A 14206-nucleotide genomic window follows, 5' to 3' on the forward strand; every position below is an offset into this window, starting at 1 on the left:
ATCTCCTCCCTACATTCGTGAATTCCCAAACGAGAACCCACACAAACATCTCAAGGAATTTCACATGGTCTGCTCCAGCATGAGACCACAGGGAGTAACCGAGGACCAAATCAAACTTAGAGCTTTTCCTTTTTCCTTAGTCGAATCGGCTAAGAAGCGGTTATTTTATCTCCCCCCTAATACTAGTACTACGTGGCTCAAATGACTCATCTTTTTCCTGACAGGTTTTCCCTGCGGAGAAAGTAAGTGAACTACGAATGAGAATACTTGGAATCAAGCAGCTTGATGGAGAGTCACTTTACGACTACTGGGAGTGGTTTAAGAAGTTATGTTCTAGTTGCCCATAACATGGGTTAACTGAACAAACACTCCTTCAATACTTTTATGAAGGATTATCTCCCCTGGAAATGAAGATGATCGATGCTACCAGCGGTGGAGCCTTGGTAAATATGACTCCTACTGAGGTAAGGGACTTAATATCCGCGATGACCGCAAATTCCCAACAGCTTCACGCAAATAATGAACATTCTCGAAGGGTTCATGAGATAAGTTCATCTTCCTTAGAAAATAAAATAGATATGTTAACTTAATTCGTAAACTCCCTTGTTGCAGGAAAGACAGGACAAAACCGATTATGTGGAATATGTGCATTACCTTATCATCCAACATACGATTGTCCACTGATTCAAGATGACACAGCAGCTCAAGTCAATGCCGTCGAGAGTTTTCTAGGACCTCCCTAAAGATCTTACAATCCTTACGGAAATACATACAACCCAGGATGGAGGGATCATCTAAACTTCAATTATGCTCAGAACTTAAGATCGAATCAAGGTTATCAAGCGAGACCACCTCCACCACCACAACAGCCACAGAAGACATCATTAGAGTCGATTGTCGAGAGGTTAGCACTCTCCTAGGAAAAATTCCAGAATCATACTAAACCCACTTAAAAGAGATAGAAAAGCAGATGAGCCAACTAGCTCAAACCGTAGGCCGCTTGGAATCACAAGGTAAGCTTCCGTCTCAAACTGAAGTAAACCCGATGGAAAATGTCAGCGCCATCACTCTTTGGAGTGGTACAGTAGTGGCGCCACATGTTCCATCAAACGAAACAGTCCAAAAAGAGAAGAAAACTGATGATTCAGGATACCAGAAAGAGAATAATGAATAACAAATAGACGACCCGATGCCACTCCCTATTATGTGTCACCGCCTTTTCCATCGAGGTTAGTTAAAAAGGATAAAAAAATTGAGGAAAAGGAAATATTAGACGTACTTCTGAAGGTGGAAGTTAACATACCTCTCCTTGAGGTTATTTGGAAAGTTCCAAAGTATTTTCGATTTTGAAGGATCTATGTACGACTAAATGGAAGCTTATTGGGGTTGAGAAAGTGGATTTAGGTGTAAATGTCTCAACAATTTTCCAATAACCGCTTCCACCGAAGTATAAAGACTAAGGTATGTCTTCAATACCTTGTAAAATTGGTGAGGTTAAAATCAAGCGAGTTATGTGCGATCTAGGTGCCTCTATCAATGTAATTTCTCTCTCAGTCTATAATTTAATTTCCACCAAGCCTTTGAAGGAGACGAGAGTTACACTTCAGCTAGCTGACAAATCAATTATTTATCCTGAATGACTTATAGAAAATGTTCTAGTAGAGGTTGAAGACTTAATTTTCTCTACTGATTTTTATATGATTGATATGGAAAATTATCGTAGCAACATTGGTTCTGAAATCCTCCTCGATCGTCCCTTTCTGAGCACAGCATATGCAAAAATTGAAGTTCGAAGCGGTATTCTTACTATAGAGTTTGACGGTGAGATCGTAAATTTTGATGTTTATAAAGAAATGAGATATCCGAATAATGTGCATAGTATTAATTTTGTTGGCGTTATTAAACCTGTTGATGATGAATCTAACTTTGTTGATGATGAATCTAACTTTGTTGATGATTTATGCAAGGAATCGGATGATAAAAAAGACGACATAAGGGAGTTGAAAAATTTTTCATTTGCTGATTCAGATTTGATCTTAACTCCTTTAAAAACTAAAGATTTACATTCCATTTTGCATGAACCAAAAATTAAGTCGAAACCATCAAGGAATCATTTGAAGAAATCATTTTTTGGTAAAAAAAAATGTTTTAACGTGAATTCTTTTTGACAGGATTTTAATTTGGGAAATATTCGAAGAAATCTTTATGAGAATTTTCGAATCTCTCATAAAAAATTTCTTAGTTAGAGAAAGCAAATTAAGTGGAAGCGTTTGTCACGGAACCTGTTGTCTGAATCAGGTCGTCGAGCTAACGACGTTAAACAAAAGCGCTTCATGGGAGGCAACCCATTGCTTTTAATTCCATTACATTTTTTTTATTTTTTATTTTTGTTTTATTTTTTATTTTGATCTAGCGTGTTTTATTTAATTTTTATTTTTATTTTGCAGGAACCGATTTTTTTTATTCAAACTTGAAAGATGAAGATTTACGAAATTATGATTTGAACAGTGTTAATTTTGGAGACTACTGAGTAGTGAACAGTCGAACAAAGCAGAAAAAAATAATGCTCCAGTCATACGCACTGTTTCATTAAACGACCAACGTTAGCACACTCCTATGGAGACCGGCGCATGTTAGCAAAACCAACATGAAATCTAGGGAGTACTCTATCCCTTCTCTTGCACTTTAGTTTTATGTTTTGAGGCAAAACGCTTTAAGTGAGGGGGAGTAGAGTATAGGGTTGAATTTCCCTTTTCTTATCTTTATGTTTCGATGCTAGTATGTGTTTGTTGGATTTGTCAGAAATTTCATTGATTGTCTTTGTCTTGTTGAAAATTTTTGGAATGCTATGTTTGTTTGGGAATGCATAATTGTTTAGATTAGGATGTTCTTGATAGCGAACAACATGAATTGTGAGTTGGTGTTTTTGTGATATTCCATGACTTTGTTGGTTGCAATGTGATTAGCTCAATGCATGAAACAATTTGGTGAGATTTGAGCCTTTACGAGCTTATCATTTTTGCTCTCATTTGGTAGATTAAGTGTGTCGAATTTGGTATTGATATTCTAGAACCTTCATGTTGAATACTGTCGAGATTACACATGAACATGATGCTTAAAAATGATTTGGGCACCTTAGGATTAACCATCCTACTAAATTGCCTACCCAAGCATTTTTTTCCCTTAGTTAACCACTTTGAGCCTATTCCCGCTTCTTTGTTTTCACCATATTTATAAACCTGAGCCTTTTATTTTATCACTCTTTTCTACCATTTTCAGGGCAAGTGAATAGTTATCTGATGTATGCTATAAAAAGAGAAGGAATAGCATTTCGAAAAAAAAGAAAAAAAAGGAAAAAAGGGGTTGTTCAAAAGAAAAAAAGAGACAAAAAAATGGAAAACGAAACAACAACAAAGAGAAAAAAATGCAGTTCGAAAAGAAATTTGTTGTTTGATATGTCGTCTTTTTATCTTATTGTGCTTAATGTTTTGATGGAGTTGAAATTATTATTTGTTAGTTCCTTGCTTTGAATATTTAGCCATATATTTAGCTTTTTCCCCACCTTTACCTAAGCCCCGTTACAACCAATAAAAGACCCTTTGATTTATGCATCATGTTCTTATTAGTAGTGGAGATTTGATTTACTTACAGTCCTATGGTAATATCTTGTTGATTCTGACATTGAATGTTTCTTTACCCCAAACACGTTGAGTGATTTGAGTGAATCCCGGTAAGGTGTTGAGTTATGAGCATTGAGATTAATGAATGAATGGATATTATAATTGCACTTGACTTGTTCCAATTGGTGATGTTCAATTGATTGATTTCTTGACTTGAATATGAAACTTGACAAAAGAACGTTTAATGAAGTTTTTGACTTATTTGATTATATCGTACTTGAGGACAAGCATGCGATACATGAGGGGGAATTTGATGAGTGTTCAAGATCGTTAATCTTTGCTCGTTATTTCTTCGATTTTGTGGAATTATTGCTGCTAAATTGGTCGTGTTATGCTTGTTTTCGTGTAGGTCCTTACTTTCCAGAATTAGTGACAAACGGGAACATTTTGCATTTTTTTTATTATTTGGTCATGGCTGGAGACATGGACACGACTCTGGGCATGATGTGGTCTGACGTGGCAGTTTCTAGAAGGTCCATTCAGTGGCAGTTTCTAGAAGACTTCCTCCGCATGCCTTCTGGAAAATTGACGAGCAGAGTTGCATTAGGAGACTAGTTTAAGTTTGAATTTAAATAGAAAAACAATTATCTTTAGGATTATTTTATTTATTTTCTTTGTTTATCGTTAAGCTTTAAGAGGCTATAAATACCCACTTGGGGTAAGCCTAAACTCACAACTCAAATTACAATCTTCTTTTCTCTCTAGTTTTTATAAAAGCTGTCTCTTTTTACTTTTCAAGTTTTTTTATTTTTCTTTTATTTTCAAGCTTTATTTTTAATATGCTAAGTATGACTTTTGTCATGCTTAGCTAAATTTTTCATAAGCCGAGAGCTGATGCAATGACTCAATTCTAACGGGAAAATTGAAACAAACCCTTAATATCTTTGGAATATCTCTCTCAATCTCTACTCTTATTTTTCAAAATCAAAACAAGTTTTCAAAATCAAAGATTGACTTTGGTCAAGAGGTTGTTGCGATTAAATGTGTGGGAGGAAGATTCGACTTATATAAAGCAAATTCGACTTTATGGGAACACATTTGGCTAGATGGCTTCGCCAAGAGGGAATTGAGATCGGAATTGATGGTTATTGAAGCAATAATTTGAGTTGTTTGTCATGAACTTAAACGGTAATTGATCTACGACAATTGATGTTGATAGAATCAATTTCCGAATCCAGAATCAAAAATTGTCTTGGGTATTCAGTATACAAGATAGAGTCATGGGGATAGCCCTTATAGAGAAAGTAACCGACATGAATCCAGAAGAGAAAATCTTATTCGATGATCTAAAGGAAATTGAGTCAAAGAGAAGCTTGAGGCTAGTTTTACCGTATTTATTCACAATCTTCATGCTCCTACTTTTACTTTAATTGTTTTATTTATTTAATCGTTTTTCTTTACTACTTAAACATATTTTTACCAAAACCCCCATTCACTATATCACGCCTGGCATAGACCAATCAGACATAAATTAAGAATTTTCCAAGTCCCTGTGGATTCGAACCTACTTCTTTACGCTACTAATTTTCCTTTATTTATTATCCGAGAAGAAGGAATTTATTTTGACATCGAAAATGATAGTTGTCATGTATGGACAAAGAAAATACTCGATGAGGTTCATGAAGGGATTTATGGAAAACACACAAATGGTTTCACAATTGCCATGCAAATAATGAGGTTTGCATCATCTTTGCCCGTAAATTTCATAAATGTCAGATCCATGCTGATAAAATACATGTTCCTCCCTCACCACTTCATATAATGACGAACTCTGACCATTTTCAATGTGGGGAATCGATGTCATTGGGGAATCTCATCGAAGGCTTTAAATGGATACCACTTCATCTTGGTGGCTATTGATTATTTTACTAAGTGGGTCGAACCTTCATTATATGCCAATATTATAAAAGGACTAGTTTACAGATTCCTAAAGAAGGAAATTATATGTAGATATGGAACACAAAGAGAATTATCACAGATAATGCATTGAACCTGAACAATGACTTGATAAAGGAAGTCTGTACGGAGTTCAAGATTAAACATCATAACTTAGCTTTTTATCACCCAAAGATGAAATGGGCAATAGAAGCAGCCAATAAGAATATCAAAAAGATCATCACCAAAATGACCAAGACGTATAGAGATTGGCATGAAAATTATCTTTTTCTCTGCTTGTTTATCACACATCTGTTTATACATCGACTGAGGAAACGCCATTCTCACTTGTCTATGGGATGAAAGTAGTTTTACTCATTCAGGTAGAAATCTCTTCTCTGAGAGTAATGATGGAGCTAAAGCTAGAAGTGGTTGATTGGGTTCAAAACAGATTTAATCAGTTAAATTTGATTGAGGAAAAGAGATTAAGAGATATATGTAATGGATAGATGTATCAGAAAAGGAAAATACGAGCTCACGATAAGAATGTCAAATCCCGAGAATTTAATGAAGTAGATATGGTATTGAAGAATATTCTAACTATGCAAAAATATTTCTGAGGGAAGTGGATGTCAAATTGGGAAGACCTTTATGTTATGAAAAAGAAATTTTTTAGGGGAACTTTGATTTTAACAAAAATTGATGGAGATGAGCTGCCTAATCCTATGAATTCTGATTCAGTAAAGTGATACTACACTTGAAAAAAAGAAATAGAAAAAATAGAAAAAAGGGTTTAAGATGAAAACCCAAAATAGGCATCTTAAAACCAAATGAGGACTCGAGTTGAAAATCCACAAGGACAACTCGAACAGTCACGATTAGGCTTATGAATGATGGGTTCCCTTGGAAGCCTGACATTTAAGGGAGATATTCTCATGCTCGGACATCCTTAGTACGATCTGAATCCTCTAGACACATGTCAATTTTCAAAAGAGATTTTTGGTAAGAAGATAGAATGACTCTTGCACTTGATATCAAGGGTACTCAGTCTTTATTATTTTTGTAATGTTTTCCTTTTCCTCAAGAGAAACACTTGATCAAAAAAATTGTACTATTTTCACCTCTCATTAATGAAACCAGTCAAGTGCATCTTGTTACCCTTTTACATAAGCATCATACATATAAAATTTTGATTAATAATGGTATCATATATAAAAATATTATTATGACTTACTCTGAGAAAAGTTCAAGAGTATGGGAACTTTAAAACAAGTGTTCACCATGAAGCACACATGATTAAAACAACTCTCTACCTCAACATGATTGATCAAAGCGATAAAAAAGGGTTTACCCAAGTCAAAAGACTCAGTCAAAAAGGTAGGCGATCTCAATCTAACTTCACTCACCCAAGAAAAAAAGATCAAAAGAAATCTTGATCAGGGGTGCACCAAATACGATCTCATCTAGTCAATTTATTTCAAGAAAAAATCAACCTTTTTGTCAAAAGTCAACTAAGCAAGAAGAGTCGTTTATTTGACTAGATCAAAAAGATTAATTAAAGGTATTTTTGGTAAAAACGGAGTTAGAAGGGTAGCCACAATCGAAGCCCAGATAATGATGATAGGTAAAATCTCGACTGCCTTACTCAAGAGTGGCTCGCCAGAAGTTGATGGAACCAAGTTACATTGAGCATTCATACACTTCATATCAAGTTGCACTAGATCATCCTTAGGGCATATTGTATATTACACACATATAACATCATAGCATTTTGACCTTTTGAACATGAACTCAGAAGATTTATCTCATTAGAAGATAATGAATCAATCATTGTCAATCTGACTAGATCTTCTCACCATGAAGGAGTAATGTCATCATCAAATTTGACATCAAACAAATCACCAGTGACCAGATATCCTAAGCACGAAGGGGCAATGTCATCTTCAAAAATCAAATTATTAAAAGACAATTAGATTTCCTCAACGCGAAGGAACAATGTTGCCTTCAAAATTCACAACTATTCAGACACGACTTGATGTCCTCAACACGAAGGAACAATGTCAATTTTGAATTTCTAGTCCCAAAAAAAAGACTCGGTTTCCAGGATCAAACCAAACAGGGAAGTCGAACAAAATTAGTGTCTTTGGTCTTTGCCCTATTCCTGTCACACGACAGTGAGCAAAGAGGGGCAGTTGTAGACACTATATTTTGCTCGAGTCCAAATTTTTATTTTATTGCATTAGTATTTTCTTTATGTTTAGTTGTTTATATTAACCAGGGGTTTTAATTGATACAAGGTCATTAAATATAGACGTATGTGCTCAAACATTTTATGTTAGTTAGTATTTAATCTATCTTGTTTATTAATCATAATTAAATACGTGTATATATATATGTGTGTGTGTGTGTGTGTGTGCGCGCGCGCGTGTGCGCGTGGGGTATAATTATTAAATATATATAGCGAGGTTTAGATATTATATAATATATAGTTATGAAGTAAACAATGATAAATTAAATAAAACATTTGCATATATAGATTTAGAAGTTAGTTTTAAATATGAAATACGAATGGTTTGGGTTATTCACATAATTATGTTAAGTGTAGGTATGTGTTATAAAGGCATCAACTAGATTTAATATGATTATCATGATTATTAAATACATATGAAAATATATAAATATAAAGTTAAATAAAAGAACTCTTATATTTATTCATATGTACAAGTCCAAATATATAGCAAGCCCAATCAACAAAACCAAGGTTAAATCAAGCAAAATAATCAGCAAGCCCACGTGTCAAAACCCAATAAGCTAGGGTTTCTTGTGATGTTAGCTCAATCGTCGCCTATGAGAGCCATCACATCTGGACCCATCCAACGGTCCAGATCCAAGACAACATTTAGGGTTTTTACCCTAACTTTTCAATGTTGCCACCGCCAACAAAGAGCTATTGATCTGCCCGAATCAAGTGCACGCGTGTCCTTCCAAGTGCCCTTGTGTTTCGTGTTGTGAGTATTAATAAATTATACGTAAACGATGTACAAGTATACATAATTGCAATAAGTAATAAAGTGATGAGTGAGTATCGTCTCCACGGGAATTGGTGGAAATTATGAGTTTGACCACACTACTACACTAATTTATCTAAGTATAGAAATGATATATACACTGATGATGCTTCAGCAATGGAAATGTGAGAGTAAATGAAATGATGGTGACAGAGTGTGATTAAGTGAATAATATCGTGGCAAAAGAGCAGTTTATAATGATGAATATAATGAAAATGCCAAGGCAATGTAAAATGGTAAAAACAATAAATAAATGAAATAGCTTGATAATCCTCACATATGAAACTACTTCCAGAATGAATGGTAGGGAGTCACTTAAGAAGTTGAAAACTTATCTTTCTAGCTGATTTACTCTTCTAATGCTTTACTTGTTCGACGAAGTTTGCTAAAAGTGTTCTTGCTATCTCTAGTCATAAGAACCTAACAGAATAGAATGCCACGATATCACCTCTCAATCTCAACTATGGAAACCTACACTATTGAAGATGCACTACCCCTCTTAGTCGTTGAATTCCTAGCTTAGTCTCTCTCAAGTACTAAGGGATTAGGTTATAGTGATTAACAATATCTCATTGCTTATGTTAATCATACTTAAGTTTCTTTCAAATACTTAAGAATTAATGACTAGAAAAACATCTAGTCTTCATCTAAGAAATGGACAATCTCATGCCTCCTACAATCTAGAAGATGAAGCACACATAAACAAAACAAGTAAAACAAAAGATAAACATTCATCAACCATTAAAATAAAGTTTCAAGCATCCATCGAATAAACCCCACCAATATAGCTTAGTTCATGGTGGGGTTCGAACAAACCATAGAGTATACACAATCGTTCATTCGTCCTTACAACCTAAATAAAATTTCAAGATTTAACAATGAAGAAAAGGTTGGAGAAGAAAGAACTAGGTGTGCACGGCTGGCACTTCCCTCGAACTACCACAAACGGCTATAGTAAGAGCTCCTCTCGGAAGCTATGCCATTCCCTCGAGCTTCAACAATGGAGGAACACCAATAAAAAAATATAGGAAGAAGAAAAGAAAAAGCCGCTATGTGCGCTAATGAAGGTGGAGAAAATGGAGAAAATTATGATGGATTTCTTCCTCTTTTCCCTCTCATGTGAGGTGTCCTTATAAATAAAATATCTAAGGGTATTACTGGGAATTTTGCACTCAAAATACCCATCATACCCCCAAATTCATTCATTGTGCATGAAGTTTATCTTCACAGGTGGCAGTGGACCACATTCAAACGGTTATCAGTAGCAGACACGTGCTTTGACTGCTTTTCTCTTGTGAAAATATCTTTGTCTTTTTATGCGCCAGAAATGCCAAGGCATTGTAGTTTTCTTCAGCAACATGTGATGCCACGACGTTCTTCTTAGCTTGCCCTACGCTCATTATTTCCTGCACATCACTAACCAATCACACCTTTCCCATCATATAACACCATAACAAAGTAAAAATAACACAACAACAACAAATACATCTACATCTACATCTACATGCAACTATATGAATCTAGAATGACCTATATGAACCCTTAGACAAACAATAACTTAAGTGAAAAAGACCTTAAAAGTAGTTTTTTTACGGAGTTATCACCCTGCCAATACTCGTTTTGTCCCTACAACAACAGAGGGTAAAAAGCAGCCATATAATTGTCAGACAATTATCTTGGAAAACCTTGACCCTCAGATGAAGCAACGTCGGATGGATCAATGGGGAAAGGTTGCTCATTTCCCCCTTTCTCACATGCAACCAAAAGAACAAACCAAAATAAAAAAAATGTATATTTTCCATCTTTTTTAAAGTTTATATAAATCCGAACAAAAATCTTGTAAAGAGTTCAAAAATCAACCCAAAAATATTCCAGAAAATTTGAAAGGAATACAAAGTCATATTCAATGTATTTTGTCTTTTACATGCAACATTTTTCCTCTCATTTTTTCTTTTTTTTGGAAATAACAAAACAAAAATAAGAAAATATTAGAGCTTTTAACTTAATTTTGGGTTTCCCTCGTCGAAATAGAGGTCGCCGCCAAAAAAAAGATGTCACCTTTAGAGTTGTAGATCGTCGGGAGGCTAAATGTCGGGGTAGTCAGTCGTTTAGGGGATTGGGTCTCTTTTTATATTTATCAGTTTGGGGTTAAGAGCCAAAAAAGGTGATTTTTAGGTCGTTTATGTTTGAGTTTGGTTCGATCAGCCATCAACGGTGGTGGTCAAAGAGTGAACGTAACCGATGTACGGTGGTGGTGAGGGCTTTGAGGTTCGATTAAGAGAAAACAAAAGGAAGATATGTTCCTTTTGGGGATTTTGGGATCTGATCGTGGTTAGGGTAGAGAAGATGAGGAGTTTGGGGTGGTCGGAGTAGGGTTTTGGCCACCAATCTATGGTGTCGGGCCATTTTTTTTGCCTTGAGAGGTCTGACCGACGAGAGAAAGAGGAAAAAAGAAAATTGAGAGAAAAAAGTTTGAAAATGGGGCTAGGGTTTTTACTTAAATTGGCTAAAAAAAGATGCTATATATTAAAAAAAATGGCAAAATCATGTTCATTCCCCTTTACTTTTAGCGCCTTTTTACATTATGGTCACCTAATCTCTGCCTTTTTTATTTATTTTGATTTAGGCACTTTATTTTCATTAATTTCAATTTAGTCATTGTTGTTATGCCTCTGTTTTTATTTGTTTTAATTTCAATATTTTATATTTATTTCTTTTAATTTAGTCACTAACATGCCTTTAATTTTATTCTTAACATTCGAATTAATTCAACGATTTTGCAGTGACTCACCCCGAGGTATGATTTGCATTATTTATGGTCTGGGTAAAATTCTAACACTAACCCACTAACTCTTTTATTTATATGTTCAAACTAACCAGCTAACTCTTTTATTTATTTGTTCGAACTAACCCGCTAACTTTTTTTATTTTATTGTTCTAGTTGAGTCGCTAAATTTTATTATTCGAATATATTTCACGACTTTGTGGTGACCCACCCTGGGATATGATCCATGTTATTTATGGTCCGAGTAAAATATTAAAAATAACCCCTAGCTTTTAATTTGTGCAATTTAATATTTCTGTTATTTCCATTCCAGCACTTTAATTTTTAGTATTTTAACTTTCTGCCCCTTTAATTTCCAGTCATCTATTTTAGTCCTTTTAATTTACAGCACTTATTTTTCTGTATTTTCATTTATGCATCTTAATTTGCATTCCTTTTATTCTAGTCACCAATATTACTTGTGGTTTATTTATTTCCAATACCTATACTTTTCATTGTTTATGTTTTAGCCTTATTTATTATTTGCAATATTTATGTGGTGTTTTAATCTTGGTCGTTAGTTTATAGAATATTCATGTTAGTCCCTTATATATGTTATTAGAGAACAAATAGTTGGTTTGTATTTTAGACTCAAAATTGAACTTGTTTGCCTTGTCATTACTGCCTCTAGTTAAAAATAAGAATATTTATGGGTTTATAGCATGTTTAGTCCTTAATATTTTGTTTATGTTTGACTTAGTCCTTAGACGATATTTATTGATCTTTGCATTTACTCACTATAATATTAATTTGTTCAATATGGTTACTACTCTTTTATAAGCATACACTTTTATGTCACACCTGTTATTATTCGAACTTTATTTTATTATAAATCATAATATTTTCTTTTTTCACATATATGAAAGGTAAATTTCGTTGCGATGGAAATCTATGAAGATATCTCCCAACAAAAAGGGAAGTGTGTTTTCGAGGATTTTTCGCCCAAAAATACCTTTTTATATCCGTTTGGGTTTTTACTTTATAATGGTTTTTTCATTATATTATCTTCTTTTTTATTTTATTTTATTTTATTTTATTTTTAATATTAAAAAATATAAGGCAATGTCTTTTTGTGAGGGGAATCCATGAAAAAGTATCCTAATTATAAAGAAAGTGCATTTCGGAGGATTATTTGTGCAAAAAAACATTATCTTATCTGAGTATTTCTTGAACATTAATATAATACTACACTTTTTTAAAATATATTATAGATAAAATTAAAGAAATATTATTTTTGTGAGGGGAATCCATGAAAAACTTCCTAACTATAAGGGAAGTGTCTTTTCAAAGATTATTCGTACAAAATGATGTAATTTCTCTTTTAAATATAATAATAATCTTTTGGGGTAAATAAATAGTTTTTTATATATATGTTAGATATTAATTATTCTATAAAAGTATATTGTTTCACCCATTGCATTTATATTTGTCATCATATTTTTAATTTTAATAATTTCGAAGGAAATGTTGTTTTGGTTTGAGAGAATTGACAAGTTAGTATCCTAACTCTAAAGGATGGCAATCTTCGTTGATTTTCTTAAATCGAAAGGACATCCTTTTGAATAAATTATAGCGAATCAATTTTCCTTTCTTAATGAAAAATCATTTTAATGAAACTCACTCATTTCAAAATAAATTTGAATTAACAAAAGGATCATAGTTTAAATATATGTTCGAGTTGGCAATTCCAGTGTTTAAGCAACGTATAATCGTTTAGGTATCAAGTTTGGGTGCTTTGGGGTGTTTTTATTTCCCCATGCGTAATCGACTCCCGAATTCTTAAAAAACAAATCTTTGATAAAGTGCATGCCATTTTTTTCTTTTAAATGATTTTTTCTAAGAATTCATAAAAAGACGTTTTTTAGTATTCGACCTATCTAACCCAAAGGTTGATGACGACTTCAAATCAAATTGATTTAAAATCTAAATTTCACCATCATTTCTCAAATTAAATTTTTAAGTCTAACCGATTCCCATTCGTCGCTAGGCTGTTAGGGGAACATTATGACAACTACTACATAGTTAAGTTCGGAAACGAGGAAGACTACACAAAAGTACTAACATAAGGCCCGTGGACGATTTTACGGAAGCTATCTAACGATTCAACCTTGGAGCAGAACCTTTGCAACAACCGAAAAACACCCGTCGCGCGTAGTTGTATAGATTAGATTACTTGGATTACCCTACAGATATTACACAAAAACCTTATTCAACAAGATCGCTTCTATAATGGGAAAAGTAGTGAAAGTTGATTACAACACCAGCAGAGGAGAAAGAGGAAGATTTGCATGGCTAGCCATTATAACATATCTCAATAAACCACTGTTACTATGTTTAGGGATTGACGATTTCAGTCAAACCATCGAGTACGAGGGCCTCTAACAGATGCTTCCAATGTTGTGTACACAGACAAAACAAGAAACAATGTGGAGTAATTCAGGAGTTTGCAAAAACCACTAGACAAAAGGAAGTACCTAAACCGAAACAACAACTGTAACCATGGCGACAATGGAGAAACATGAACCATACGGATCATGGAAGGGAAACCCGTTGAAGGAAAAAACGAGAAAAAGACACCAACACAGGCTCAAGATTTCAATTACTTCAACAAGAATCGATAGAAATTGGAACTGGGGAAAAATCAATACCCAACTAAGGAACACGACACAAGGGAAGAAACTGATAAGGTGAATAGCCAACAAGCGACAACATCTCGAACATCAGCAGGGAACAAGGCGAAGGAAGTCAGAAAGCAATTG

The sequence above is a fragment of the Hibiscus syriacus genome, unplaced genomic scaffold, assembly GCF_006381635.1.
Source record: "Hibiscus syriacus cultivar Baekdansim isolate YM2019G1 unplaced genomic scaffold, ASM638163v2 tig00008146_pilon, whole genome shotgun sequence".
Taxonomy (NCBI): Eukaryota; Viridiplantae; Streptophyta; class Magnoliopsida; order Malvales; family Malvaceae; genus Hibiscus; species Hibiscus syriacus.